The sequence below is a fragment of the Cervus elaphus genome, chromosome 11 (assembly GCF_910594005.1).
Source record: "Cervus elaphus chromosome 11, mCerEla1.1, whole genome shotgun sequence".
Classification (NCBI taxonomy): domain Eukaryota; kingdom Metazoa; phylum Chordata; class Mammalia; order Artiodactyla; family Cervidae; genus Cervus; species Cervus elaphus.
In genome coordinates, this window is record NC_057825.1 from 74236659 (window position 1) to 74262250 (window position 25592).

The window sequence follows — 25592 nt, forward strand, 5'->3', positions numbered from 1 at the left end:
CGGGAGACGGCAGATAATTACGGATGGGTCCCTGGTTTGGTACAGCTCCGTCTCCAGGATGGGGATGGAACATATGACCCCTTCAAGGTCCCCTTATCTATACCCAAGCAGGTTACTGCAGGACAAAGAGAATTCAGGCGGCTGTCATATAATTAGTCCTGTTGTGTGCTTCCTTTGGCGTTTAAGAAAATCTCCCATGAAAGTCCTAAGTGCTCAAAATCACAATGAATTTGGGGATTTCACTACCCTTCCCCCCAGCCATCTTTTATTTAAAACAATAAAAACTCCGAGCTCCTGACATCTTGATGACAGAGGCTTGATGGGCAACAAGAACAGGATCTTTAGTTTTCATTTGATATGTCTGTTTCTCCTTGGTTAAGGGAGGGTGGGGTATGTTGAAATATTTATGGGGAGCATTTAGATGAGGCTGTTAATTTGAAAGAATGTGAGAATTAATGCTTGAGTTTAATCGGAGCCTGAATCATCACAGATAGATTTGTACCCTCTTCTCCTTAATCAATTTCACCCTAATTAATTCTTTCTGTGGCTCAGTCTTGTTACATTAGATAGTCTGCTGATTATTTCCACAATCAAGAGATTGTGTATTCATGCATTTTTAATAAGGGATGACTGCATCCTTTTTCATAAATGATCCTGCTGGTTGGCAGTTGCAGCAGCTAAAATAATTATAGAGCAGATTACTTATTTTAAAGCATTGTTTGCTGTCATATTCATCTTAGGTGACAATTTGGAAGAGCTCTGTAGGCTGCTGTAATCGGGCAGAGGAGCTGGATATTTAATGTGGCAATTTTCAATGTCAAGTGCTGTTTATTCATAGGTCAATGCCTTTAAAAAAATAATAAACACAGGGGTAATTTGGTCCTGCTGGCTGATGAAACCATTCTAATTCTGTGCTTAGTTTAAAACCTTGACTCTTAGAAGGACCTACTTCTGAAGACTACCAGGCACCTTTTACCTTCAACCATGACTGGTCCAAATATGGTTGCTCATGTCTGGTTATGACTTACGTGAAGGGGTAGTCTTGTATCAGACCCTGCAATCTAGAAGGCTTGAAGCAGGGAACACTGTAATTTGAAAGCCGTAGGTGTTTTCTGTTTAGCAAGATGACAAAGGGAAATCCACATGAGGGAAAAGACTGCTTTTTATTTTGGAAAAAACACCGAACTTTTTGATCATGCGAAGGAAAGCTTGGTGCTTTTCTAGAGTGGACAGGTTGAGACAAGAGGAGAGCGATGCCTGTGCATACTAATAGAGAAGGCTGTCTTCCCAGTGGGCAGACAGAGCCACCACTCAGGGCAGAATTTATTCCAGGGGTCACGTGGTAGAGAAGAGGCTTTCCTCTTCTTTGAGGGAAAACAGAGTTGGGGCCTGAACTCCAGGCAGAGGAGATCTGGCCAAGGGCCCTCCTGCCTGTGAGAACTGAGTTAACCCGGCAGGCTGATGGTGGCCTAAGGCAGTTGGGGCCAGGGGTGGTGGTGGTAAGAGGTGGTGGTCGGGGGGTGGGGTGGGGACATGCAGGGCACCCCAGGTCATGGGTCAGTGGACTCCAGGAGAGTTTGTAGACAATCTTCAACTTCTTTGTTTTTCTTCTGTAATTTTAATTCTCTTTTGTCAACCTCAAGCCTTCAGCAGTTTTCTTAACCTTACAACCTTAAGAAAAATAACAGAAGAGCCTGTGTCTACATTTGTCACAAAGGTGGGGCTAGAGAATGTGATTTTCCTTTTGATCCCCTCCTTAAAGGCTGTTCAAGAAGGCTTGGTAGTCCCAGAGCCCACATCAGGGGCCTCAGATTGGCCCTGAGGAAGGTGGAGGTTCATAGGATCCAGGGGATGATAGAGGCTCAGGTTGAGGCCTTGCTCAGGTGGCAGGTGCAGAAGTGGGAAGGGACAGACCTCCTTCCCTGTATCCTGGAGAGAGAGACCTTCAAAAGGAGAAAGTACAGCTTGCAAATTACCTGGCACGGGTTGTTGGCTAGCGGCCATCTGGGCTGCCCTTAATATATACTGCAATTGGCTAGAGTCTCAGAGGTTGTCCTGCCCTCCCTGCTCTCCACACCAGCTGTTCAGGGAAATTGCCAAACTGTAGCAACCTCCAGCTCATTTCCTAGGAACACCACTGCCAGCTGCTCTGTGGAGCTCAGAGCCAGCAACTAGAGGTGTTACTGAACCTCAGGTCATAACTTCCACCCCTACTGCAGATGAGGAAACTGACCAATTCTGGGGTCATCACTATCTACAGTGAAATGATCAAAAGAGGTGAGCTGCCCCCACCCCGGGTCTCTCACTTCACTGGTAGGGAAACTGGGTTCAGAGAGGTAACATGACTTGTTCAAGGTTACTCTATTGATCAGGGACAGGTTTGTGGTTTGGGTCCCAGGTCCCCCAACCCCTAATTCAAAGCTCTTTCTAGACATCTCATTCCTCATGTGAATTTATTTCTCACTGGAGAAAAGCGGGTGGGCTCCAGACATCCAGCCAGCTGGCCCTTTATTGACCAGATCACCAAACACTTGTGTTGTCCTTCCAATCTCCAATGCTCCTTCAGGAGTCTTAAGGATACCTCCTTTGATCATTTTACTACAGAGAGTACTGGCAGTTTTCAGTTTTCTTACCTGTAATATGGAGATAATAATAAGAAAGGTGATCATTAATTGAGTTAATTCCATGTAAAGTACTCAGAACAGTGTGGGGTACATAATAAGTGCTCAAAAAGAGGATGTATGTGAGCTCAACTCACTTCGTTATGTATGAAAGGCTGTGTCTGAAGGTGGCTGGAATCCAATGAGAGTCAAACTTGAGTGAGGACAGTGCTCTGAGCCCAGCACTCATCAATCAGTTGGTGGTCCTAGAAGCTATTAATAGGAGAGGAACAGCAAGACCCTTATAGCTCCCAGTCACCTGCCCTGGTCAACCAACACACAGGGAAGCCCAGCCCCAAGGCTGCGGATGCAGGAGGAGAGAGAGAGCAGAGGGTGATGCACGTAACACTTCCTATCAAGCCCCCTTGAGCTCTAGGCTCACTTACCGGTTCAGTTCTGCAACTTCTGTCCCACGTTTCATAACCGGGGAGCCTTAGTCAGTGTGCAGGACCCCAGAGAGGTAAAGGTTTAGGGTGGAAATGGAAGAGGATAGAGGACCTCCATTTCCTCAGACCAGTGGGAACCTCCAGGCTACATGCAGGGAACTCATCTTGTTTATTTTCTCCCGTATTCTTTGTTCCCCTTCCTGTCCTTTCCTTCATTCTCTGCCTTCCTCTAATATTAAGTCCCTCACTCCTCGCATCCCAACCGTAGAGCTCACCACAGAAAATAAGTCAGACTGAAGTGAGGGGGCCAGTTGAGGAGATCCTCTCACACCCTGGGGTGGGGGTCAAACCTGGTTTGACCCCTTCACCAGGGTGAGTAAATCCTTCGGAATGAGTGTGTAAAGTGGACTGGAAAACAAAGAAGATCTGCCAAGGAAGCCTGAAGCCCAGGGCTGAGCTCTAGAACCCCTGTAGACGGCTAGCTTTTAGCCCCAGCTCTGGTGGTGCTGGAGCACCTGTGAGGCGGGTCTCAACTCCGACCTTTGCTCTAAGCTCTCTCAGCCAGGGTTGGGGGGCGATGGGGAGGGGCGGGTTGCAGGTGCTTTTCAAGGGAGTCCAAAGATCCAGCTTGGCTGTGTGAACTGAGGTGAGCCTTAGCCACTTTGAACTTCAGTGTCCTCATTTGTAAAATGAGGAAAATACCCACCTCCTGGCTCTGACTGAGATAATATATGCCAGTGTTCTGCAAACTGTGAAGTTCAATACTGAGGGTAGTTATGAATACTTTTAATGATTAAAAAAAGCATCATTATCTTTTTCAGCTCCTCTTCATACAGTGCATAGGTGCTCAACAAGTAATCGTGATGTTGTGATTTATAATAAAAAAATATAGATTTTGTATTCTTCCTTTTTTGGGCTAAGAACTCCTAAAATTCTTGAAATTTCCTAAGTTATTAGAGTGATAAAGGTGTCTTTTGTTATTCATAACAAACCTCTTTCAACCACTTTTGAGTTTATGCTAGTGTGGTGACTTTCAGAAAACAGGTAGGTGACCTAGTTGCCAGGGACACCAGTCATGATTTGAAGGCTTTCAGCTCCCCTTCCACCTCTAGGGAAGATTAAAGTCAATGATCAATGATTTAATCAATTGTGCCTGTATAATGAAGACTCTATGAGACCCAAAAATACAGGGTCCAGAGACAATTCAGGTTGGTGAACAGGTAAAGATTCAGGAGAATGGCCCAGAGGCTCTGTACCCCTTCTCTGTGTCTTGCCCTGTGTATCTTTTCCATCTGTCTGTTCCTGAGTTACATCTTTTTATATTAAACCAAAGATCTAGTACGTAAAATGTTTTCCTGAGTTCTGTGAGCCTCTCTAGCAAATGAATCAAGCCTGAGGATGGGGTTGTGGGAATTTATGATCTATATAGCTGGTCATTCAGCATCACAGTGACAACCTGGACTTGCAGCTGGTGTCTGAAGAGGGGATGGGGGGCAATCTTGTTGGACTGAGCCCTTAACCTGTGGGATCTGATGCTTTTTCTAGGAAAATAGTTTCAGAATTCAATTACATTTTAGGACACCCTCCTGGTGTCACAGAATTGTTTTTATAATCTTATATGTGTGTGTGTGTGTGTGTGTGTGTGTGTGTGTATTTGAAGCATAGTTAATTTATAAAGTTGTGTTAGTTTCAGGTATATGACATAGTAATTCAGTATTTTTTTGTGTATATATATATATATGTATGTATGTATTCTTTTTCAGATTCTTGTCCCTTATAGGAGTATACTGCTATGCAGTAGGTCCTTATTAGTTCTATTTTATATATAGTAGTGTGTATATGTTAATCCCAAACTCATAATTTATCCTTCCCCCCTCCTCCAGAATTGTTTGATGTGTGAAAACCCATACATCTGGTGTCAGAAGTGTAACGGTGTTGTAGTGGAGTACTGAGCGTATAAGAGACATGCAGGAGGAATGCATGTTTGATTTTACACTCTGATGATGTCAGTTTTTTCTATATGAAGCCTGCATTGGTCAGCTTAGACAAAATTATGCTGCATAACAGGCAATCTCAGTCATACAGGGTTGTTTCTCACTCATCTTACTGTTCATTATTCAACTTTGTTCCATGTCTTCTTCATTCTTAGACTTGGGCTGTGGAGCTAGGACCTCTCTGGGGCGTGTTTACCTTCTGGGAGAGGAAAAGAACAGTGAGGAACTACTCAATGGCTTTCACAGCTTTTGGATATGATGTACATCACTTCCCACTGGGAAATGAAGCCATATTCAACTCTAACTTTGGTGGAATAGGAAGTATACTCTTCCTATAGGGAAGAGCATCAGGGAAGGACAGTGTAGGGGTGGTAGAAATATTCTTAAACAAATAATAATCTACCAATGAAGCAGCTTCATATTTTGAATATAGTATAGCTTTAAATGGCTTGCCTGATGGCTCAGATGGTAAAGAATCCCAAGGAAAGGCAATGCCAAAGAATGCTCAAACTACCACACAATTGAACACATCTCACACGCTGATAAAGTAGTGCTCAAAATTCTCCAAGCCAGTCTCCAGCAATACGTGAACCGTGAAATTCCAGATGTTCAAGCTGGATTTTAAAATGGCAGAGGAACCAGAGATCAAATTGCCAACATCCCTGGATCATCAAAAAAGCAAGAGAGTTCCAGAAAAACATCTATTTCTGCTTTATTGACTATGCCAAAGCCTTTGACTATGTGGATCACAATAAACTGTGAAAAATTATGAAAGAGATGGGAATACCAGACCACCTGACCTGCCTCTTGAGAAATCTGTATGCAGGTCAGGAAGCAACAGTTAGAACTGAACATGGAACAATACACTGGTTCCAAATAGGGAAAGGAGGAGTATGTCAAGGCTGTATATTGTCACCCTGTTTATTTAACTTATATGCAGAGTACATCATGAGAAATGCTGGGCTGGAAGAAGCACAAGCTGGAATCAAGATTGCTGGGAGAAATATCAATAACCTCAGATATGTAGATGACACCACCCTTATGGCAGAAAGTGAAGAAGAACTAAAGAGCCTCTTGATGAAAGTGAAAGAGGAGAGTAAAAAAGTTGGCTTAAAGCTCAACATTCAGAAAACTAAGATATCATGGCATCTGGTTCCATCACTTCATGGCATATAGATGGGGAAACAGTGAAAACAGTGGCTGACCTTATTTTGGAGGGCTCCAAAATCACTGCAGGTGGTGATTGCAGCCATGAAATTAAAAGAAGCTTACTCCTTGGAAGGAAAGTTATGACTAACCTAGACAGCATATTAAAAAGCAGAGATACTACTTCATCAACAATGGTCTATCTAGTCAAGGCTATTGTGTTTCCAGTAGTCATGTATGGATGTGAGAATTGGACTATAAAGAAAGCTGAGCACCAAAGAATTGATGCTTTTGAACTGTGGTGTTGGAGAAGACTTTTGAGAGTTCCTTGGACTGAAAAGATCCAACCAGTCCATCCTAAAGGAGATCAGTCCTGGGTGTTCATTGGAAGGACTGATGCTGAAGCTGAAACTCCAATACTTTGGCCACCTGATGCGAAGAACTGACTCATTTGAAAAGACCCTGATGCTGGGAAAGATTGAGGGCAGGAGGAGAAGGGGACGACAGAGGATGAGATGGTTAGATGGCATCACCGACTCAATGGACATGAGTTTGAGTAAACTCTGGGAGTTGGTGTTGGACAGGGGGGCCTGGCGTGCTGTAGTTCATGGGGTCACAAAGAGTTGGATATGACTGAGCAACTGAACTGAACTGAACTACCTGAATTGTAGGAGAACCAAGTTCAATCCCTGAGTCGGGAAGATCACCTGGAGAAGGGAATGGCTACCCACTCCAGTATTCTTGCCTGGGAAAATCCTATGGACAGAGGAGCCTGGCGGGTTACAGTCTATGGGTCGCAGAGTTGGACATGACTGAGGGACTATTGCACACATAGCTTTAAATATACTAATGTTTATGTAATAATAAACTATGTATTGTTGATTTTACTATACATTAAATCCATATGACTTTTGTCTGTCTACCCACGTTTTGCCTAATCTTCAGTTCCCACATTGTCTCGCCTTCTCCGTGCAGCCTTCTTTACTGATCACAGCATTTATTGCCTCTGCAGTGTACCCCGCCACTCTTGCCAGCCTTTACTGGCTGCTGTTCTGTCTTATCTCTTGTAGTAGATAGGGAGTCTTGAAAATAGGGACTCCGTTGCACTTTCCACTGGGGATCTCAATCTGTTTAAGGAAAATAGTAAGTTCTTAAGAAGTCAAGTTGAGTACTTTAGTATGGAATTTCACTTTTAGGGCGTAGTCTTCTGTGCTAACATGATATGATTCCCATTTTGACAGATGGGAAAATTGAGGCTTCAAGAAGTTTAGTGCACAGTCACGATTGGGACTGGCCTCCCTGACTCCTGAGACCACCCCAGCACTCTTACCACCCCAGCTGCCTTTCACTGCTCCATGGTCTGCATGACTAAAGCACATTTAATCTTTATGAATAATTTTTGAGACCCATGTTCAGGACTGTCCGTGATCTGTATCATTGAGGTAAGATAAATGGCATCCACTGGAAGGTCAGCTGCTGAGTATATTGGGTTAAAGGAGCTAAGAAAGTAAATCACTCAGTAAGTGAACTTCGAAAGGCCAAGGTATGAAACTCCAAGTCAACCAGGATTTAATTTACTTGTTACCGAGGCAAATTCCATTTTTACTGCATACTAAAAAAGCCTGAGCTCTGTTGCCAAGATTCAAAAGAAATCTTAGTGGTCATTTTACCCTCCATTGGTAAGAAAATGGAGACTGTCAAATTCAGGAAGCCTAGAAGAAAGAGAATAAAGGAGAGAATACAGAGCACTTCTCCCCTCCCTTGGTCTGTCATCTCTCTTTTCAGGACAGATGGAATCACCTCATCTTCCTCATCTGGATCTTGGTGCTCTGGGAACAGAGATCTCTTCCTGTGGCCAGCATCCCCTTTGGATAGCCAGTTACTTTGGGCTAGAAGGTGGAAAACTCAGCATTTCTGCATATGTCAAGCTCAATAGAGGAGCCCCTCTGCCTCTCTAGAGCCCTCAATTCCTTACCTTTGCTCATCCCAGACTTCTCTTGCTTATTCTCTTTAACTAGCAAGGCCACTGTCAACTACACATGTGTCCAGTTCACTTAGACTAGAAGTCACTCAGAAAGCTTCTTTTCCCCCTGGAATTCCCTCTTCAGCTCTCAGAATCAGGCCATATTCCATGCTTGCTCCAACATCTCATGTAAAGACTACTTGTTTCAGGAAGGATGCCAGGCTTGGATTCATCTGGATGCCCTCATTCCAGGTTTCCACCCCAGTTCAGGACAATTACAAAGAGCTATGTACATGGGATCTACTTAACATCAGCATGGCACAGGGAAAGGGCGCCAGTTGAAGGAGTCAGTGGACTAGGGATCTAACCTTACTCTTACAGGTGCTGGAAGTGTAGCTTTAGGCCAGTCTCCTGACATCACTAGGCTCAGTCTTTCTTATCTACAAATATGAAAAGAGTGCCTACCTCACTGACCTCTTCCAGCAGTTTGTGATATTCAAGAGGGTTGATATGTTCATTCATTGAATAAACTCTTACTGAGCAGGTATCATCTGCTAGATCCTATGGATACAGCTGTGGATAAGAGGAGCTCAGTTCTCTCTCTCTTTCTTTTTTTTTTTAAATTTATTTTATTTATTATTTATTTTTCACTGTGCTGGCTTGTCGTTGCTGTGTGCAGGCTTTCTCTAGCTGTAGGAAGTGAGGGCTACTCTTACTTGTGGTGAGTGGGGGCTATACTTTGTTGCAGGGCATGGGTTTCTCGTCTCAGTGGCTTCTCTTGCTGTGGAATGAGAAGAATGGTGACATCGTGTCAGAAGAAGAGCATGGAGGATGGGATGTATTCTTGCAGCCATTTTTTTTGGTTATTTTTTGTTTTATTTGGTCATACCGTGCGGCATGTGGGATCTTAATTCCCTGGCCAGGGATTGAACCTGTACCCCATGCAGTGTAAGCACAGAGTATTAACCACTGGACTGCCGGGGAAGTCCCATGACAGCCATTTTTGCAAAGTACAGCTTGGTCCATTGTGATAACATGTAAATGCTCCGGTGAGGGCTGGGCAAATGGGAAATGGTCAGCCAGTGTTAACTGTTTGCTGTTAGGTGCTTTGATGGAAAATCATGTGATTTCTGATGACTCTTAGAAAGTCCAAAACATTATGCAAATGTGAGGGATTGGTCTTTTTATTCTGTATTCCATGGTACCTTTTATTTTCCTTTAAGGCCATTTTAGCTTCAAGTTTCCTAAGAGCAGAGACCACACCTTCTTAGCTTTCCTGGATAATTTCACACTTTGATTTATTACCAGAAAATATGAGCTCCCTTACTGATTGTATAGATGAGATATAAAGGAGATGTAAGATTGGCCTGTGAGAATAAAACTAGAAAATCAACACATAATGGATGCAGTTGTGGTGTGTTTTATGTATTTATTTATTATGCTGCTGCTTAGTTGCTCAGTCATGGCCAATTCTTTGTGACCCAATGGGCTGTAGCCTGCCGGGCTCCTCTGTCCATGGGATTTTCCCAGGCAAGAATACTGGAGTGGGTTGCCATTTCCTTCTCCAGGGGATCTTCCTGACGCAGGGATTGAAACCCTTGTCTTTTACTTGGCAGGTCTCCTGCTTGGCAGGTGAATTTTTTACCACTGAGCTATTTTTAGTTATTTATGTATGTATACATATACATATATATTAAATATAAATGTATACATATTGCAAACCACCCCAAACCCAGTGGCATAGAAGAATGGTCATTTGTTCAGAATTTTAGGCAGGCAGGAATTTGGGTAGGGCTTGGCTGGGACACTCATCTTTGCTTTATCTGGTGTCAGCCATGGCATCTTAAGAATCAAGATGGCCTCACTCACATGCCTGGGTGCTGGCTGTCCACTGGGGCACCTTGGTTCTTTCCTATGTGGCTTCTTATCCTCCAGGGTCTCTTTCTCGCTGTATGACCTCCCCAACAGGTTAGCTCAGATTTCTTTCCATGGAAACTGTCTCCTAGAAGTCAAAAATGGAAGTAAAAAATATGGCATATGACAGCAGTGGGCATCTGGACCCCCACCAGTTACCAGGCACTGTTCTAACAGCTTTATGTGGACCATTATGCAGGTGGGCAAACTGAGGCAGAGTTTAAACATTAATAACTTGCCTGGAGTTGTGCAGATCATTCATGTGCCCAGAGCCATGCCTGTGGGTCATTCCTGTGCTCTACTGCTGTTTTTTTAATTTTAATTAAAAAAATTATTTATTTTTTAATTGAAGGATAATTGCTTTACAGAATTTTGTTGTTTTCTGTCAAACATCAACAAATTTTTATGTTTTTAAATTATGAAAGTAATTTAAAAATGCTTGTAACACATTTACAGGAGACTTGGAAAATACAGAACAAGATTATATATAATTTCACTATATACTACAATTATTTAAGTAGATAAATTAAGCTTTTTAGTTGGAGCTTCAATATCAAACTCTCAAAAATTAATGGAATAAATATACAGAGAAGTAGAAGGATATAGTAGACTTGAAAAGCACTGTGAACCAATTCAATATAATTAAGATTTATATAATATTCACACAACAATAGGATACAAATCCTATTCAAGTTCCCATAGACTGTAAAGGAGACTAGGAGACATAAACTAGGAGACACTGGAACATACTCAGGGACATAAAACAAGGTACAAAAATTTCATCATCTAAAGGTATTGAAATCATACAGAATCTGTTCTCTTATCACTGTGGAATTATGTTAGAAATCAATATCTAAAGATATTTGAAAATAACCCACACATTTTAAAGTGCAGTGTGACACTTACCAAGAGAGATCTTCAACTTAGCCATCGAAAGGCTCAATAAAGTTAGACTAAAAAAAACACAGAGGCTGTTGGCAAAGAAAGCATTTAAATGAGAAATTAGTATCAAAATGAGAAATTAATATTAAAGATACTTTAAACAAAATTTCATGTACTTGGAAATTAAATGTCCACTTTTAAATGATGAGTGTATCTAAGAAGCCATAACAAGGAAAATTAGAAAATATTTGTAAAAGAATAAAAATGAAAAGAGAATTTACCAGAATTTGTTGCATGCAGCTGAAGCTGCTCAATGCAGTGAAATACAATATGGAGTCCTGAATAAGGTATGAAAACAAATAATGGACACTAGCATAAAATTTTGTGAAATTTGAACAAAGTCTGTACTTTATCTACTGTCATTTCTTAAATTGCTGACAAGGCTCACAGATTGGGCCAGAATAGTCAAAATAATGTGGATAACAGCAATTAAACTAACCGACTATTGAGTGGCTACTTCCAGCACAAGGGGCTTTCCAAAGCTTCTTTACTTCACTGACTCCTTTCCACCCCAGAGCCCCACAAGCTAGCTCTTACTCTCCTTATTTTGTAGACAAAAAAACAGACACAGAGAGGTCAAATTATTTGGATAATTTGCCCAGGCAAGATTTAATGGTAGCGGACTAATTTGCATTAACCAACCTGGAGAAAGGGTGTGTGGATGGCAAGAGCGAGGGGACAGAGCCTCCGGAACTGCCTGTGGGGCGCGGCCTTCATCTACGGGCCCCGGGCAGGGGGTGGCCTGGGCTGGCAAGAGGCCATTGCTGTCCTCTGCCGGGTCACTGCCTGGGGTCACTTCCTCCTTTGCTGTGGCTCCTTGCTCACCACACAGCCTTCTTCCTGTAACTCACCTTCCTGCACTGGGTGCCTGCAGGGAAAAGGGGCGCCGGCACACAGAGGCGGGGGTTCCAGCCTGCTGGGCGCTTACTCAGGACTCGCATCCTTGCCATTCCCTTTGCCTGAAATGCCTCTGATCTTGGCTCTAAGGAGGTGGCCTTACTTTAGCTAAGTGGCCCTTCTTCCTCATATTCCCCACACCTAACCCTGGTGTTTATCATTCTCTGTTACCTATTTACAGATTTAAAAAATTAACAGGGACTTTCTTGGTTTTCCAGTGGTTAAGACTGCACTTCCACTGCATGGGGCATGGGTTCAATCCTTGGTCAGGGAACTAGGATCCCTTGTACCACACAGAGCAGCAGTCCCCCACCAGAAAAAATTAACAGACTCTTGTTTACAGCAGTTTGGGGTTCAAAGCTAAGTGGAACTGAAGGTATGGAACGTTCCCACATAAGCCCTCCCTTCCTGCCCTTCCCATATGCACCAGTGTGACACATTTATTTCCTCAGTATTGACCAAAGTCCATAATTTACATAAGCAGACACTCTTTTTGTTGTACATTTTATGGGTTTTGACAAATTTGTAATGGCATATAGCCAACAGTATAGGATCATTTAGAGTAGTTTTATTGCCCTAAAAATTCTCTGTGCTCTGCCTGTTTTTCCCTGCTTCCCCCAGACTCCTGGCAAACTTTGACCTTTTTACTACAGCCATAGTTTTGCCTCTTCCAGAATGTCATGTGGTTGGAATCATACAATATGTAGCCTTTTCAGATGGACTTCTTTCACTTAGTAATATGCATTTAACTCTTCTCCGTGTCTTTGCATGACTTATTAACACGTTTCTTTTTATTGCTGAATAATACTCTATTGTCTGGATGTACCACAGTTTATTTATCCACTCCCCTTCGGAAGAACATCTTGGTTGCTTCCAAGTTTGGGCAGTTATGAATAAAGCTGCTGTAAATTTTGGGTGCAGGCTTTTGTGTGGACCTAAGTTTTCCACTCCTTTGGGTGTGTCTAAGAGCATGTCTAAGAGCATGTTTAGTTTTGTCAGAAACTGGCAAACTGCCTTCCAGAGTGGCTGTTCCATTTTATAATCCCCATCAGCAATGAATGTGAGTTCCTGTTGATCCAGGTCCTCACCAGCACCTCGTGTTGTTATTATTTCTGATTTTGTCCATTCTTAATAGTGGTGTAGAGGTATCTCATTGCTGTTTTAACTCACAGTTCCCTAATGACAGGTGATGTTGGGCCTCTTTTCATATGCTTATTTTCCATCTGCATTTTCTGTGGTGAGGTATCTATTTGTTCAGATTTTTCCTCCAGTTTTTAATTGTATTCATTTTCTTATTACTGAATTTTAAGAGTCCTTTTTTCAACATTTTAGTTAACATTCCTTCTCAGAAATATCTTTTGTAAATATTTTCTCCCAGTTTGTGGCTTATTTTCTGATTCTCTGGATAGATATATTTTTTTTTCTCCCCAACTAAAATATATGTTCTATTAGATTAGAGACTTTTATTTATAGGTATTCATTAAATATTATAAATAAGGGAAGAAAGAAGAATGAATTAGCATTTTGATCTGTGTACCAGTGTTTTATTACTCTGGTTGAAGTTAATCTACCCCTAAAAGAGAATCCACCCTCAGCCTGTTGACAACATCAAGTTTTGGAGCCTGATGAGGGAGAGTCTCAGACCTTGGGAAATTCATCAAGGTTTGCTATGGCCTTGGAAACCCTCCTGGGCACCAGCTGGCCTCTTCCCTTGGCACGACCCTCTTTCTTGTTATACAGCTTCTTTCTATCATCAGCAGATTGTATTTCTTATTGGTGATGATGGGTTTTCAAAACTGAGACCCTCTCCCGACTATTTTCCCTTCTACAAAGGAGTGCATAGTTGTGTCCAGTTTTGCCAGTCCTGTGTCAAAGAGTTCCTAAGGTCCTGCCCCAAAGGGACCACCAGCACTGTTGTGGGGTTGTTTGTATGTAGCTCACTTGCCACTGGCCACTTTACTCTCCCCAGTTTCTTTTCTTTTTAAAAAAAAAAAAATTATTTATTATGGCTCTGCTGGGTCTTCATTGCTGTGTAAACTTTTCTCCGGTTGCAGCTAGTTGGGGCCACTCTCATGGCGCACAGGCTTCTCATTGCAGTGGCTTCTCTTGTTGCAGTGCACAGGCTCTAAGGCGAGCAGGCTTCAGTAGTTGCAGCATATGTGTTCAGTAGTTGCAGTAGTTCAGTAGTTATGGTTCATGGGCTCAGTTGCTCCAAGGGATGTGGAGCATCCCATGTACATGTGGGATCTTCCTAGATCAGGGATCAAACCCATGTCTCCTGCATTGGCAGGCAAATTCTTTACCACTGAGCCACCAGGGAAGCCCTCTCTCCAGTTTCTGCCCTTTCACTCCAGCAGCCACTGGACCCTGCTGGGCTGTGGGAGTTGATCTGGACCTGGAATTTCTGTTGCTATATCACCTTCCCAGAAATTAGTGTTCAAGATAGTACGTGCTAATCTCCTCGCAACCCTTGCTGTCTTTGGAGCTGGGAAAAGGTAGATGGAAACAGATGGATATGGTGATAACATTGATAATAGCTAATTTTTTGAGCACTTAACATGTGCTAAGTCCCATGCTGGGTACATAATGAATATTATCTAATGTAATCATCAGAAACTCGATCACACAGGCATGTGTGTGCTTAGTCACTCAGTCGTGTCTGACTCTCTGTGACCCCATGGACTGTAGCCCATCAGGCTCCTCTGTCCATGGGGATTTTCCAGGCATGGAGAAAACCCAGGGGATTCAAACTCAGGTCTCCTGCATTGCAGGCAGATTCTTCCATCTGAGCGACCAGGGAAGCTCACTTATTGCTATTATCATCCCCATGTTTCAGGTGACCAAACTGAGCCACAGAGAGGGTAAGTACTTTTGCCAAAGTCATTCAATAAGCAAATGGCCAAACCAGGATTTCAGCTCAGACCCCGTGCCATGCTTTTGAATACCACACCATGGCCCTCTTGCCTGCTGGAAACAGTATCTTCCTCACAACTCTGCAGAGCACACAGAATTGGCCTTTTGCACCTGTGATTCTGGCTGCCCTGCCTGAACCCTGGAGACTTCCCCAGGGGCACCCCCCGTTCTGGCATCCTCTTCTCTCCAGACTCTGCTGCTCCCCATGGAGCCTCCGTCCTCCCCCAGAAACTTGCAGCTTCGAGGCAAAGGTGCCCTAATCTCCCCCTCCAGTCTTCCTGGAGCTCTTATTCGCAGTACCTTCTCATAAGCCATTCAAGGAGACCTTGCGGGTTCCAAACTACAGCATTTAAAATAGTTTACTGCCTCATAAACAGGACTCCGCAAGGACGCTGCAGGCCTGTGTTGGTTGAAACACTCAGTCCCTGTGTTTTCTGGTTTGGCTTTACCTTTCTCTGCTGCGGTTACTTTCTTATTCCGGGCAGGCTGATTTTGGCAGGGCAAGGTTGATGTGGGGGCTGGCAGAGTGCCCCTCCTGTATTCCCATGTGTGATGAGGCACCAGAGGGATGTTCTTCTTCTCTCCTTCGTTCTGAGTGAGCAGGGTTTATCCAAGGGGATAAAAGACTGGAGAGGGGGCAGGAGAAAGGACTAGGAGACCTACAGAATGCAAGAGTCACATCCTGAGGGTCCTCCACTAGAATGTTTCCCAGGAGATCAGGAGTGGCTAACCATGTACATTAACCTCGAGTCCTCACATCCTCTGGTGTCCCCACCACAAATGAAAAAGTGGAGCCTGGGGAGTGACTGTCTCCAGTTATTATACAGCTAACAAGTGGATCCACTGAAGATGGTTCAAACAAAGAGATTTCACTTCACAAGGCGAGGGCAAGGTTAAGACTGATAAGGCACCTAGACAGGAGCAACCACAAGATGTTCTGAACACCTACAAGCCTAAAAGATCAAGGAGTGGAAAGAGAGGGACCAGAGATGCGTGAGAACTGGATCCATGGAGGTCGACCTAGAATCACAGAGGGACCCAGCCACTGCCAGGACCAGGATTCAAAGCAAGGAAGGAACAGAGAAGAAATACCCCGACTCTCATTTCTCCTGATCTCCCATCTGCCCGGAAGCTCCCATTGGCCAAACCCATCCAGACCCCAGATGATGCAGCCTAAAGGGGTCAGTCAGCCAGGCACACAGCAGGATGGAGGAGGAGGGGACAAGTGTGTGTATGTGTGCAAATGGAGTGCAACCAGCATAGCAGTGCAGCTGGATTTTGAGTCATGAGCTCTTAAGAGCCCTTGTCCTTTGCTGTGGTTCTTCGCTGTGGCTGAGATGCCCCTCCACCATGCAGCACTGGATGGATGCACTGGCCTGACTCACCTCTTTATTAATTAGAATGATTCTTCTCCCACTTTTCCCTTCCTCCTTCCCCTTGTAGGAAGGAACCTGTCCCAGAGAATGAAATTGCCTGGGCCCAGGCTTTTGGCCAGCTGGATCCCACCACAGCCCTGACTGCTGATTTCATGGGTTTTTTGTTTACTTGATATTTTGGATTTATGCTTATATGGCTTGGTGATGGATCCTGGAGAACTGCCTCCAGTTTCTAACCGGCCATCTTCCCTTCTCACCCTCCACATGCACCAGTTCAGTATTTCCTCCAAAGTCTTCCATTTCTCTAGATTTTACTGCCTTTACTATGAGTGGTCAGCTGATGGCATTACCACTGCCCTGTTGCTGTTCTGGGCAGGGACTAAAGCTCGGTGAGTGCTCTGATCGCCCAGACCAGAGAGAAGCTGAAGCAATGCTAACTGTCTTGGGTGGTACCCCAAGATCTAGTGCAAGACATGAGGGGTGTAAAACACAAGGGGTGGTTGACTGGAAAGCATTGGAACACTGAAAGGTAATCCCTCTGATATGTAAGAAAGCCACTGTCAGGGCAAGAGGGACGGAGAAAAAAGTTTGTCTTCTACTGTGTCTAATGTGATACCAACAAGGTGTCTGTCTTTTTCTTGCAGCTTCTAGACCTGCTAAACCTGGTTAGTCAGATGTTTGTCCTAAAACACCATTCCTTGAGGCAGTGGGACTTCTGGATATCCCTGTCAGACCTGAATTCTTGACTTCTCACAGACTCCCCTCCACACACCTGCCTGGATGCTGATCTCCAGTGTCTGTCTGTCTGTCTTGCATTTCAATCATCAGCTTTACAAAGGATGATTATGACAGTGACGATCCCAACATTTCCCACACTTGAGCTGCTGTTCCAAGTACTTTATAAAATTTCACAGCACTGTTATTATCCCCACTCCCAGGTGAGGATAGCAGGCTTTAGCGAGATCACATGATTTGGCCAAGATCATAGCTCAGTTGGTAAAGAATCTGCCTGCAATGCAGGAAACCCTGGTTTGATTTCTGGTCAGAAAGATATGCTGGAGAAAGAATAGGCTACCCACTCCAGTATTCTCGGGCTTCCCTTGTAGCTCAGCTGGTAAAGAGTCCGCCTGCAATGTGGGAGACCTGAGTTCAATCCCTGGGTTGGGAAGATCCCCTGGAGAAGGGAAAGGCTACCCACTCCAGTATTCTGGCTAGAGAATTCCATGGACTGTACAGTCCATGGGGTCACAAAGAGTTGGACATGACTGAGTGACTTTCACTTCACTTCATACACCAGTAAGTCTTACATAGATCCTGAATCCAAGCCTAGAGAAGCCTCCAGGGCCCACATCTAGCCATGACCCTGTATTGCCTATTGATGACAGAGGGTGGGTTTTTCTTTCTTCCATCTACTTTGTAAAGGCTTTATTAAATTATAATTGATATACAATTAACTATACATATTTAACAATACAAACTGATGAGTCCTGACATATGTATACAACCATGAAACCATTGCTATAATCAAGATAATGAATATGTCTATCACTTCCCGAAGCATCCTATGCTCCTTTGTAATCCACCCTTCACTCCCCCCAACCTTGTTCCTAGGCAACCAATTTTCTGCTTTCCATCTGTATAGATTAATTTGCATTTTCTAGAATTTTATATATGGAAACAGACAGCATGTTGTTTTTTTCTTTTTTTTGGTCTGACTTCTTTCAGCATAATTATCTTGAGGTTCATCCATGTTATTGCATGTGTCAATTCCTTCTTATTGCTGAATAATGTTCCCCTCTACACTATACTATATTTGTTCATACATTCGCCTCTTGATGGACATTTGAATTCCTTCCAATTTTTGAGGATTAGAAATAAAACTATTAAGAAAGCTCAGGTACAAGTCTTTTGTGGACATATGCTTGTATTTCTACAGGGTAAGTACCTAGAGGTTGAATGGCTAGATCTCATAGTAGATATATATTTAATATTATAAGACATGGCCAAACTATTTTCCAAAGCACTTGTGCTGCTTTAAATCCCTCCCAGCAGTGCATGAGGAGTTCTAGTTGCTCCACTTTCTTGCCAACATTTGGTATAGTTTGTTTTTTTAATTTTAGCCATTCTAGTAGGTATATAGTTTCTCACTGTGGTTTTAATTTACATTTTCCTGATGACTAGTTATGTTAGGCATCTTTTCAGGTCTTATTTGCCATCTGTTTATCTATTTTAGTGATATGTCCTTTCAGATGTTTTGCTCATTTTAAAAAAGATTGGATTGTTTGTCATCTTATTGAGTTGTAAATGTTCTTTATATATTCTAGAACATGTCCTTTGTCAGATAAGGTTTTGCTACTTTTCATATGCAACCTTTTCATTTTTATAACAGTCTTTTTTAAAGACTGAAAGTTTTATTTTTCATTTTTCATGGAAGTATAGAACTATACTTCCATTCACTCTAGTATTCTTGCCTGGAGAATTCCATGGACAGAGAAGCCTGGTGGGCTACGAGTTTGTGGGGTCACAGAGGGCAGACACGCTGAGTGACTAACACATACATAGTTGAGTAACAATGTTGTTAATTTCTGGTGTCCAGCAAAGTGATTCAGTTATATATATATCCATTCTTTTTCATATTCCTTTCCACTATAGTTTATTCTGAGATATTGAATATAGTTCCCTGTGCTATACAGTAGGACCTTGTTGTCCATCTATTTTATATCTAGTAGATTGTATCTGTTAATCCCAAACTCCTGATTTATCCCTCTCCCACCCCATTTCCCCTTGGTAATCGTAAACTTGTTTTCTATGTCTGTGAGTCTGTTTCTGCTTTGTAAATAAGTTCATTTGTATCATGTTTTATATTCCACATGTAAATTATATTATATGATATTTGCCTTTCTCTGTCTGGCTTACTTCACTTAGTATGATAACCTCTAGATCCATCCATGTGCTGCAAATAGCATTATTTAATTAATTTTTGTGACTAATATTCCATTGTATATATATGCCATATCTTCTCTATCCATTCATCTATGGATGTACATTTAGGTTTCTTCTATGTCTTGGCTATTGTTAATCGTACTGCAATGAACATTGGGGTGCATATATCTTTTTGAGTTATGATTTTGTCTGGATGTATGTCCAGGAGTGGGATTGTTGAATCATATGGTAGTTCTGTTTTTAGTTTTTTAAGGAAACTCCATAGTGACTGTATCAGTTTACATTCCCATCAGCATGTAGGAGGGTTCCCTTTCAAAGAACAAAAGTTTTGAATTTTCTTTCACACTTTGTGGGGTTTTTCCCTCTGGCAATTATTTGAAGAGAAGCTATCTCTTTTGTTATTATGATTATTGTGGTAAAATATATACATAACACTAAAGTTCCTATTTTGACTAATTTTAAGTATACAGTTCAGTGACATTAAGTACATAACACTGTTATAGTTTGTATTTTTTTCAATCCTTTTGAAGAATTTTTGGCAAACTCAAGCTCACTAAGATTTCCTCCTGTGTTTTCTCTGAAAGATTTCACAGCTTTAGTCCTTACAGATCAATCTGAAGTTAAATTGTATGTATGAAATGGTCAAGGTTCATTTTTGTATAGGGTTAAACACTTGTTCCTGCACCATTTGTTGAAAAAACAATCCTTTTTCCATTGAATTACATTGACACTTTTGTCAAAAATCAATGGTTTGTTTTTGACCATTTTCCTGGTTTGTTTTTCACTCTAACTCTGGACAAGGTGCCATCTGATTTTCACATACTGTCTTCCTGTATAGACTCCCTCACTCGTCACTCTGCACTGATCTGGCTCTGACCTTCCCTCCACACTGCTTGATAGATGTCTAGTGGTATTTTCCAGATATGACCTAATTCTTGCCTGCCCCCTAAACTGCAGTCAGCCTTGCTGCAGCCTCTGTTGTCTGGGCTTAGTGCCCAGCACCTGGGTCCTGCTGTTGCCCACAGTCCTGGCACCATCAGAGTCCTGGAGGGTGAGGGCTGCAGATGGGCCCAGCTCAGGGCCCAGAGAGCACAGCAGGCTTTGCCAGCCAGTTATTCAGGAAACCCTGATATGGGAGCCTAGAGATCCAACCCTTATAGCAAAAGCACAACTACCAGGTCTTCTCAAGACTTCCCTGGTCATTGCATGCATGCTTGCTAAGTCACTTCAGTTGTGTCCAATTCTTTGCAACCCTATGGACTGTAGCCCAACAGACTCCTCTGTCCATGGGATTCTCTAGGCAAGAGTACCAAAGTGGGTTGCAATGCCCTCCTCCAGGGCATCTTCCAGACCCAGGCATTGAACCTGCATCTCTTACATCTCCTGCAATGGTAAGCAGGTTCTTTACCACTAGTGCTACCTGGGAAGCCCCCACTGGTCATTGAGGGCCCATTAAAACCAAAAATAAGATATTGCAGAAAGAAATATTGATGGATAAAACTGAACAAGGGGAATGCAAAGCCCTTCTCCCACAAGGAAAGGAAACCTTATTAAACCTACCTATTCAAGGATAGCACCATGGAGCCCTTCTAACCTTATAAGGACCACAGTGGTGATTTTTGTCTAATCAGCCATTATGCCTTTTGAACAAAACTGGAGAAAACCTTGGGGATGACTTCCCTACATTGTTCAGGCTTCTTTACTAACCTGGAAGACAGGGAGAGTGGCTTAAGTTTGTGGAGAGACATCACTCTGTATCCCTCAGGGTGGACCCAGGGATGTTGATCTCAGCAGTGACTGTGCAGCTTGCCTCCCGGCCTGTTCATGGAAGAGTCTGCAAGAGGGACTTCTGGAAGGATTTTGTTTTGAATTCAGTTAAAAGGAGACACTGCACAGAACATCCAAATCAAAGGTAAGGCTTTATCATGTGGCAAAAACGTTTTCCACAAGGAATAAAGAATCCCTGTTGTCAGCACATGTTCAGGGGAGCATTTGAGGGAGGCTGTATCTTAGCACACATATCCCTCCATTCTTCACAGGCTGGAAAGGCAGACACCATGAATGAACATGTCTTGCATGGGCGCTGGGCTGAGTCGTTTCTCCAGCCACTAGCCACGCTTAGACTCTTGCCTTTGTGAGCCAACAGCTCTAGTCTGGGAGGTGGTCAGATGCGAAGCGAGAGTTTTATTTTAGTGTTGTCCTACCTTGTTCATTCAGGGATGACCCCACTGACACCAAGTCCCAACCCGGGTGGAGGGGAACCACCTCTGGCAGGAAATCACATGGTCCACTTCCCTGGAGATGCACACAGCCTGCTTTGCTTGTGGACAGAGAGTAGCTGGATGTGACTGAGGTCATAGAATGAAGGAAGGAAGTAGGCATGAATTAGCATCACCATATACTCATTTGCCACCTGGCTGTGGGTCTTGTCCTGGAAAAATTAAACTAGTGCTCTTTTCCAGCTTGCTTGTGAGCAGAGATAGATCAAAGAGGCTTATGCTGGAGGTTGACTCTGACATTCTGGGATGTTAGGGACTTTCATCTCTTCTCAGGCTGTCACTTCCCCAACAATAAGTGCTGTGAGTACCAGCAGGGAGAGGCAATCTTCACTGCTCTGGGAAGTGGTAAGGGTATGAAAACTGATGGAAGAGTTTTTCATGGTAAGTAAAGTCTAATTAAACATGAAGCATTTTATAAACAATATGATCATCAGGGGGTTAATATCCAAAATATAAACAGCTCATACAACTCAACATCAAAAAAAAAAAAAAAAACCAACCCCAAACAATCCAATTTAAAAAATGGGTAGAAGACCTGAACAGACATTTCCCCAAAGAAAATATACAGATGGCCAGCAGATACATGAAAAGATGCTCAGCATCAGTAATCACCAGAAAAGTGCAAATCAAAAGCACGATGATGTATCACCTCATACCCGTCAGAGTGACTATCATTAAAAAGACCACAAATAACAAATGTTGGGGAAGATATGGATTAAAGGGAACTTGTACACTGTTGGTGGGAATGTCAGTTGGTACAGCCACTGTGGAAAACAGTATGGTGGTTCATCAAAAAACTAAAAATAGAACTACTGTATGATCCAGAAGTTCCAATCCTGGATATATATCCAAAGAAAATGAAAACATGAATTCAAAAGATATTTGCATCCCAGTGTTGAAAAGATATATGCTTCCCAGTGTTTATTTACAAGGGCCAAGATATGGAAGCAATCTAAGTGTCCATCAATGGATGAATGGACAAGGAGGATGTGGTACACACCACACACACACACATACACAATGGACTACTACTCAACCATTAAAAAGAGTGAAAATTTGCCATTTGCAACAACATGGATAGACTTGGAGGAAAGTATGCTTAGTCAGGCAGAGAAAGACAAATACTATATAATATCACATGTGGAATCTAAAAGATAAAACTAGTAACAAAAAGACAAAAAAGAAACATGCTCACAGATACAGAGAACAAACTAGTGGTTATCAGTGCAGAGAGGGAAGAGGCAAGGAGCAAGACGGGAAGGAGACTAAGAAGTACAAACTACTATGTAGGAAATAAATAAGCTACAAGAATATATTGCACAACACAATGCATATAGCTAATAGTTTATAGTAACAATAAATGGATTATAATCTTTAAAAATGCTAAATCACTATGTTGTACACCTGAAACCTATATAATAACTGTAAATCAACTATACTGCAATAAAACAAGCAAATATAAGTATGAAAAAAAGAAGCATTTTAGGACACACTTCCCTGTGTGCCCAAGTTTTTGACCAGACTCACTGGTAGGCAGATTAAACTGAGGCTTCTGTGTTTGAAATCAAATGATATTATAAGAAAAACACATCTTTGGAGTCAGATACATCTGGGTTTAAATCCTCGCCCCACAGCATCATCTGAGCAGGTTTGGGAGGTCACTTACCTTTGTTGTAATCTGTTAAGTGAAATAATACACAACTCCTTGGGTTGTCACTGAAGATAAACTGCAAGCCCTGCTTAAATCACCCATCTGCAATAGAATTAAGGAGTTTCAAAGGGAGTTTTCATAAGCTAATAGGGAACTTTCTGCACTTTAAAAAAAAAATCTGGTTGAGTGGACATTAAAGCGGATGTCATAAGAGCTCTCGAGAATCCTGTGTTTTCATTTTTGATTTTGAGAAGTACCTTGAATGAGGGAGAAGGCAGTCTTTGAGTCTAGGGAAACCTCTGTGGTGGTTTCTGGGGAAAGAGAAAAACCTATCTCAGAGACGTTGCTGGCTATTTCACTCCAGACTCACATTCTTCAACGTTGGGGACCCCAGTGTATAAATATATTAATACTGCATGATATTGTATTATATGCTGTCATATTTAATAGAATCAGTAATTCTTCTTTTCATTGATAATCACTATTTTGATTCCACAAGCAAAATATTGTTGGCCATGTAATAAGCTGGTACATTGAAGCCTTGTGGGTTTGATTTGATTGAAATACTGACACCATGCATAGAGACCATTTTAAACTATGTGGGCAAGGCTGGCAAGTACTGGTCAAGGACAGCTACTAACCTGGGGTCAGAGTGGACCACAAGTTGGACAAGCTAAAGGTGTGTGTTGTCCTTTAGGGACCCTGAAAATTGCCAGAATTATTTTGTAGTAGGGACCTGAAGGTCTTCCAATGGGTTTGCAGCTGGGGCAGCTGTCTCTCAGGTGCCTGCCATGGGATAGATGAAAATATCCTGGTTGTCTGTTTTCATAACTTACAAGGTGGTTCCAGGAAGCAACCATCTTCAAGGGCAATTAGAAAGTTTGTAGATTTCTCTAGTGCTAGGCAGTACTGAAGCAAAGTGAAACATTTCCAAGAAAGGGTTCTGGGGAATTTGTGTAAGGCAATGTCTCCCAACCAGCCCTATTCCCCTAAGAACCCTGATCCCACAAAGGCCACACTTTTGGGCTTTTATTGGTTTAGAAAGATATATTTATACATTTATGCACTTTTAATTCTGTTTGTTTCTCTTTTGATTTTAAAAGTATTGTTTTCTGGTGTATATATTTCAGTAGCCTTTGAGTTTTACTTCCAGAAACAAATATAAAAAGTGATTATTTACACATCTATCAAACGGCCAAAATCCAAAACACTAGCAACACGAAATGGCTGGTGAGGCTATGAGACAACAGGAACTCTCACTCATTGCTGATGACAGTGCAAAATGTTATAACCACTTTGGAAGACAGTTTGACAATTTCTTATGAAAGTAAACATACTGTTACCATATGATCTAGCAATTGCATGCCTTGGTATTTACTCAAAGGATTTGAAAGCTTATGTTTATGCAAAAAACTGTACTTGATGCTTACATCAACTTTATTCATAATTGCCCAAATTTAGAAGCAACCAAGATGTCCTCCAGTACATGAATAGATAAGCTAGTACATCATACAATGGAATATTGTTGTTGTTTAGTCACTAAGTTGTGTCCAACTGTTTGTGACTCCACAGACTGTAGCCTGCCAGGCTCCTCTGTCCAGGGAATTCTTCAGGCAAGAATACTGGAGTGGGTTGCCATTTCCTCCTCCAAGGGATCTTCCCAACCCAGGGATTGAACCCAAGTCTCCTGCTTGGCAGGCAGATTCTTTACCTCTGAGCCACCTGGGAAGCCCACAATGAAATATTTTTCAGTACTAAAGAGAAATGGGCTCCCAGGCCATGAAGAGATATAGAGGAGCCTTAAATGCATATTACTAAGTGAAAGAAGCCCATCTGAAAAGGCTATATACTGTATAATTCCAACTATATGGCGTTCTGCAAAAGGCACAACTATGGAGAAAATAAAAAAGATCAATAGTTGCCAGGGATCAAGGAGGGAAGGATGATTAGGTAGAGCACAGAAAATTTTCAGGGCAATGAAGCTATTTCTGTATGATACCATGATAGTAGAGACATGCCATTGTATAATACATTTGTCTAAACCCATAGAATGTACAACACCAAGAATGATCTCTAATGTTAGCTGTCCACTTTGGGTGATAATGATGTGGCAATATACATTCACCAGTTGTGACAACTGTACCACTCTGGTGGTGGATGTTGATGATGGGGAAGGCTGTGCATGTGTGGGGGTATATGGGATATTTCCCTCTGTGCAACAATAGATATATCCTCTCAATATTGCTGTGAGATGAAAACTGCTGTGAAAAATAGTCTAGTTTTTCTTTTAAGTGATTCTGGTTCTCATAGCTGCAGTCAGAAAAAAAAAAAACCCATCCACCCAAAGTTCTATGGTTTGTCAGAAAATCTGATAAACCTCCAGATTGAAAGTGGCAGTGAAGAGAAAGGAGGCTGAAGCACTCGGCTGCCCAGTTCACACCTATTTTGTGCCATACACTCTGCCAGGTGTTGATAGAGCAAAGAATAGACAAAAATCCTTCCCCTCGTGGAGCTTACTTTCTAGCTCT

General features: G+C 42.3%; 1 long non-coding RNA gene across 1 annotated transcript; it reads right to left on the reverse strand.

The window, feature by feature from the left end:
• Window positions 1–2525: 2525 nt before the first annotated feature.
• LOC122702517 lies at window positions 2526–11269 on the reverse strand. Its single transcript, XR_006343272.1, has 4 exons — window positions 11227–11269; window positions 10970–11034; window positions 10019–10151; window positions 2526–2633 (listed from the first exon to the last, which is right to left on the reverse strand). It is a non-coding gene; the product is annotated as an uncharacterized LOC122702517 (long non-coding RNA).
• Window positions 11270–25592: the final 14323 nt, after the last annotated feature.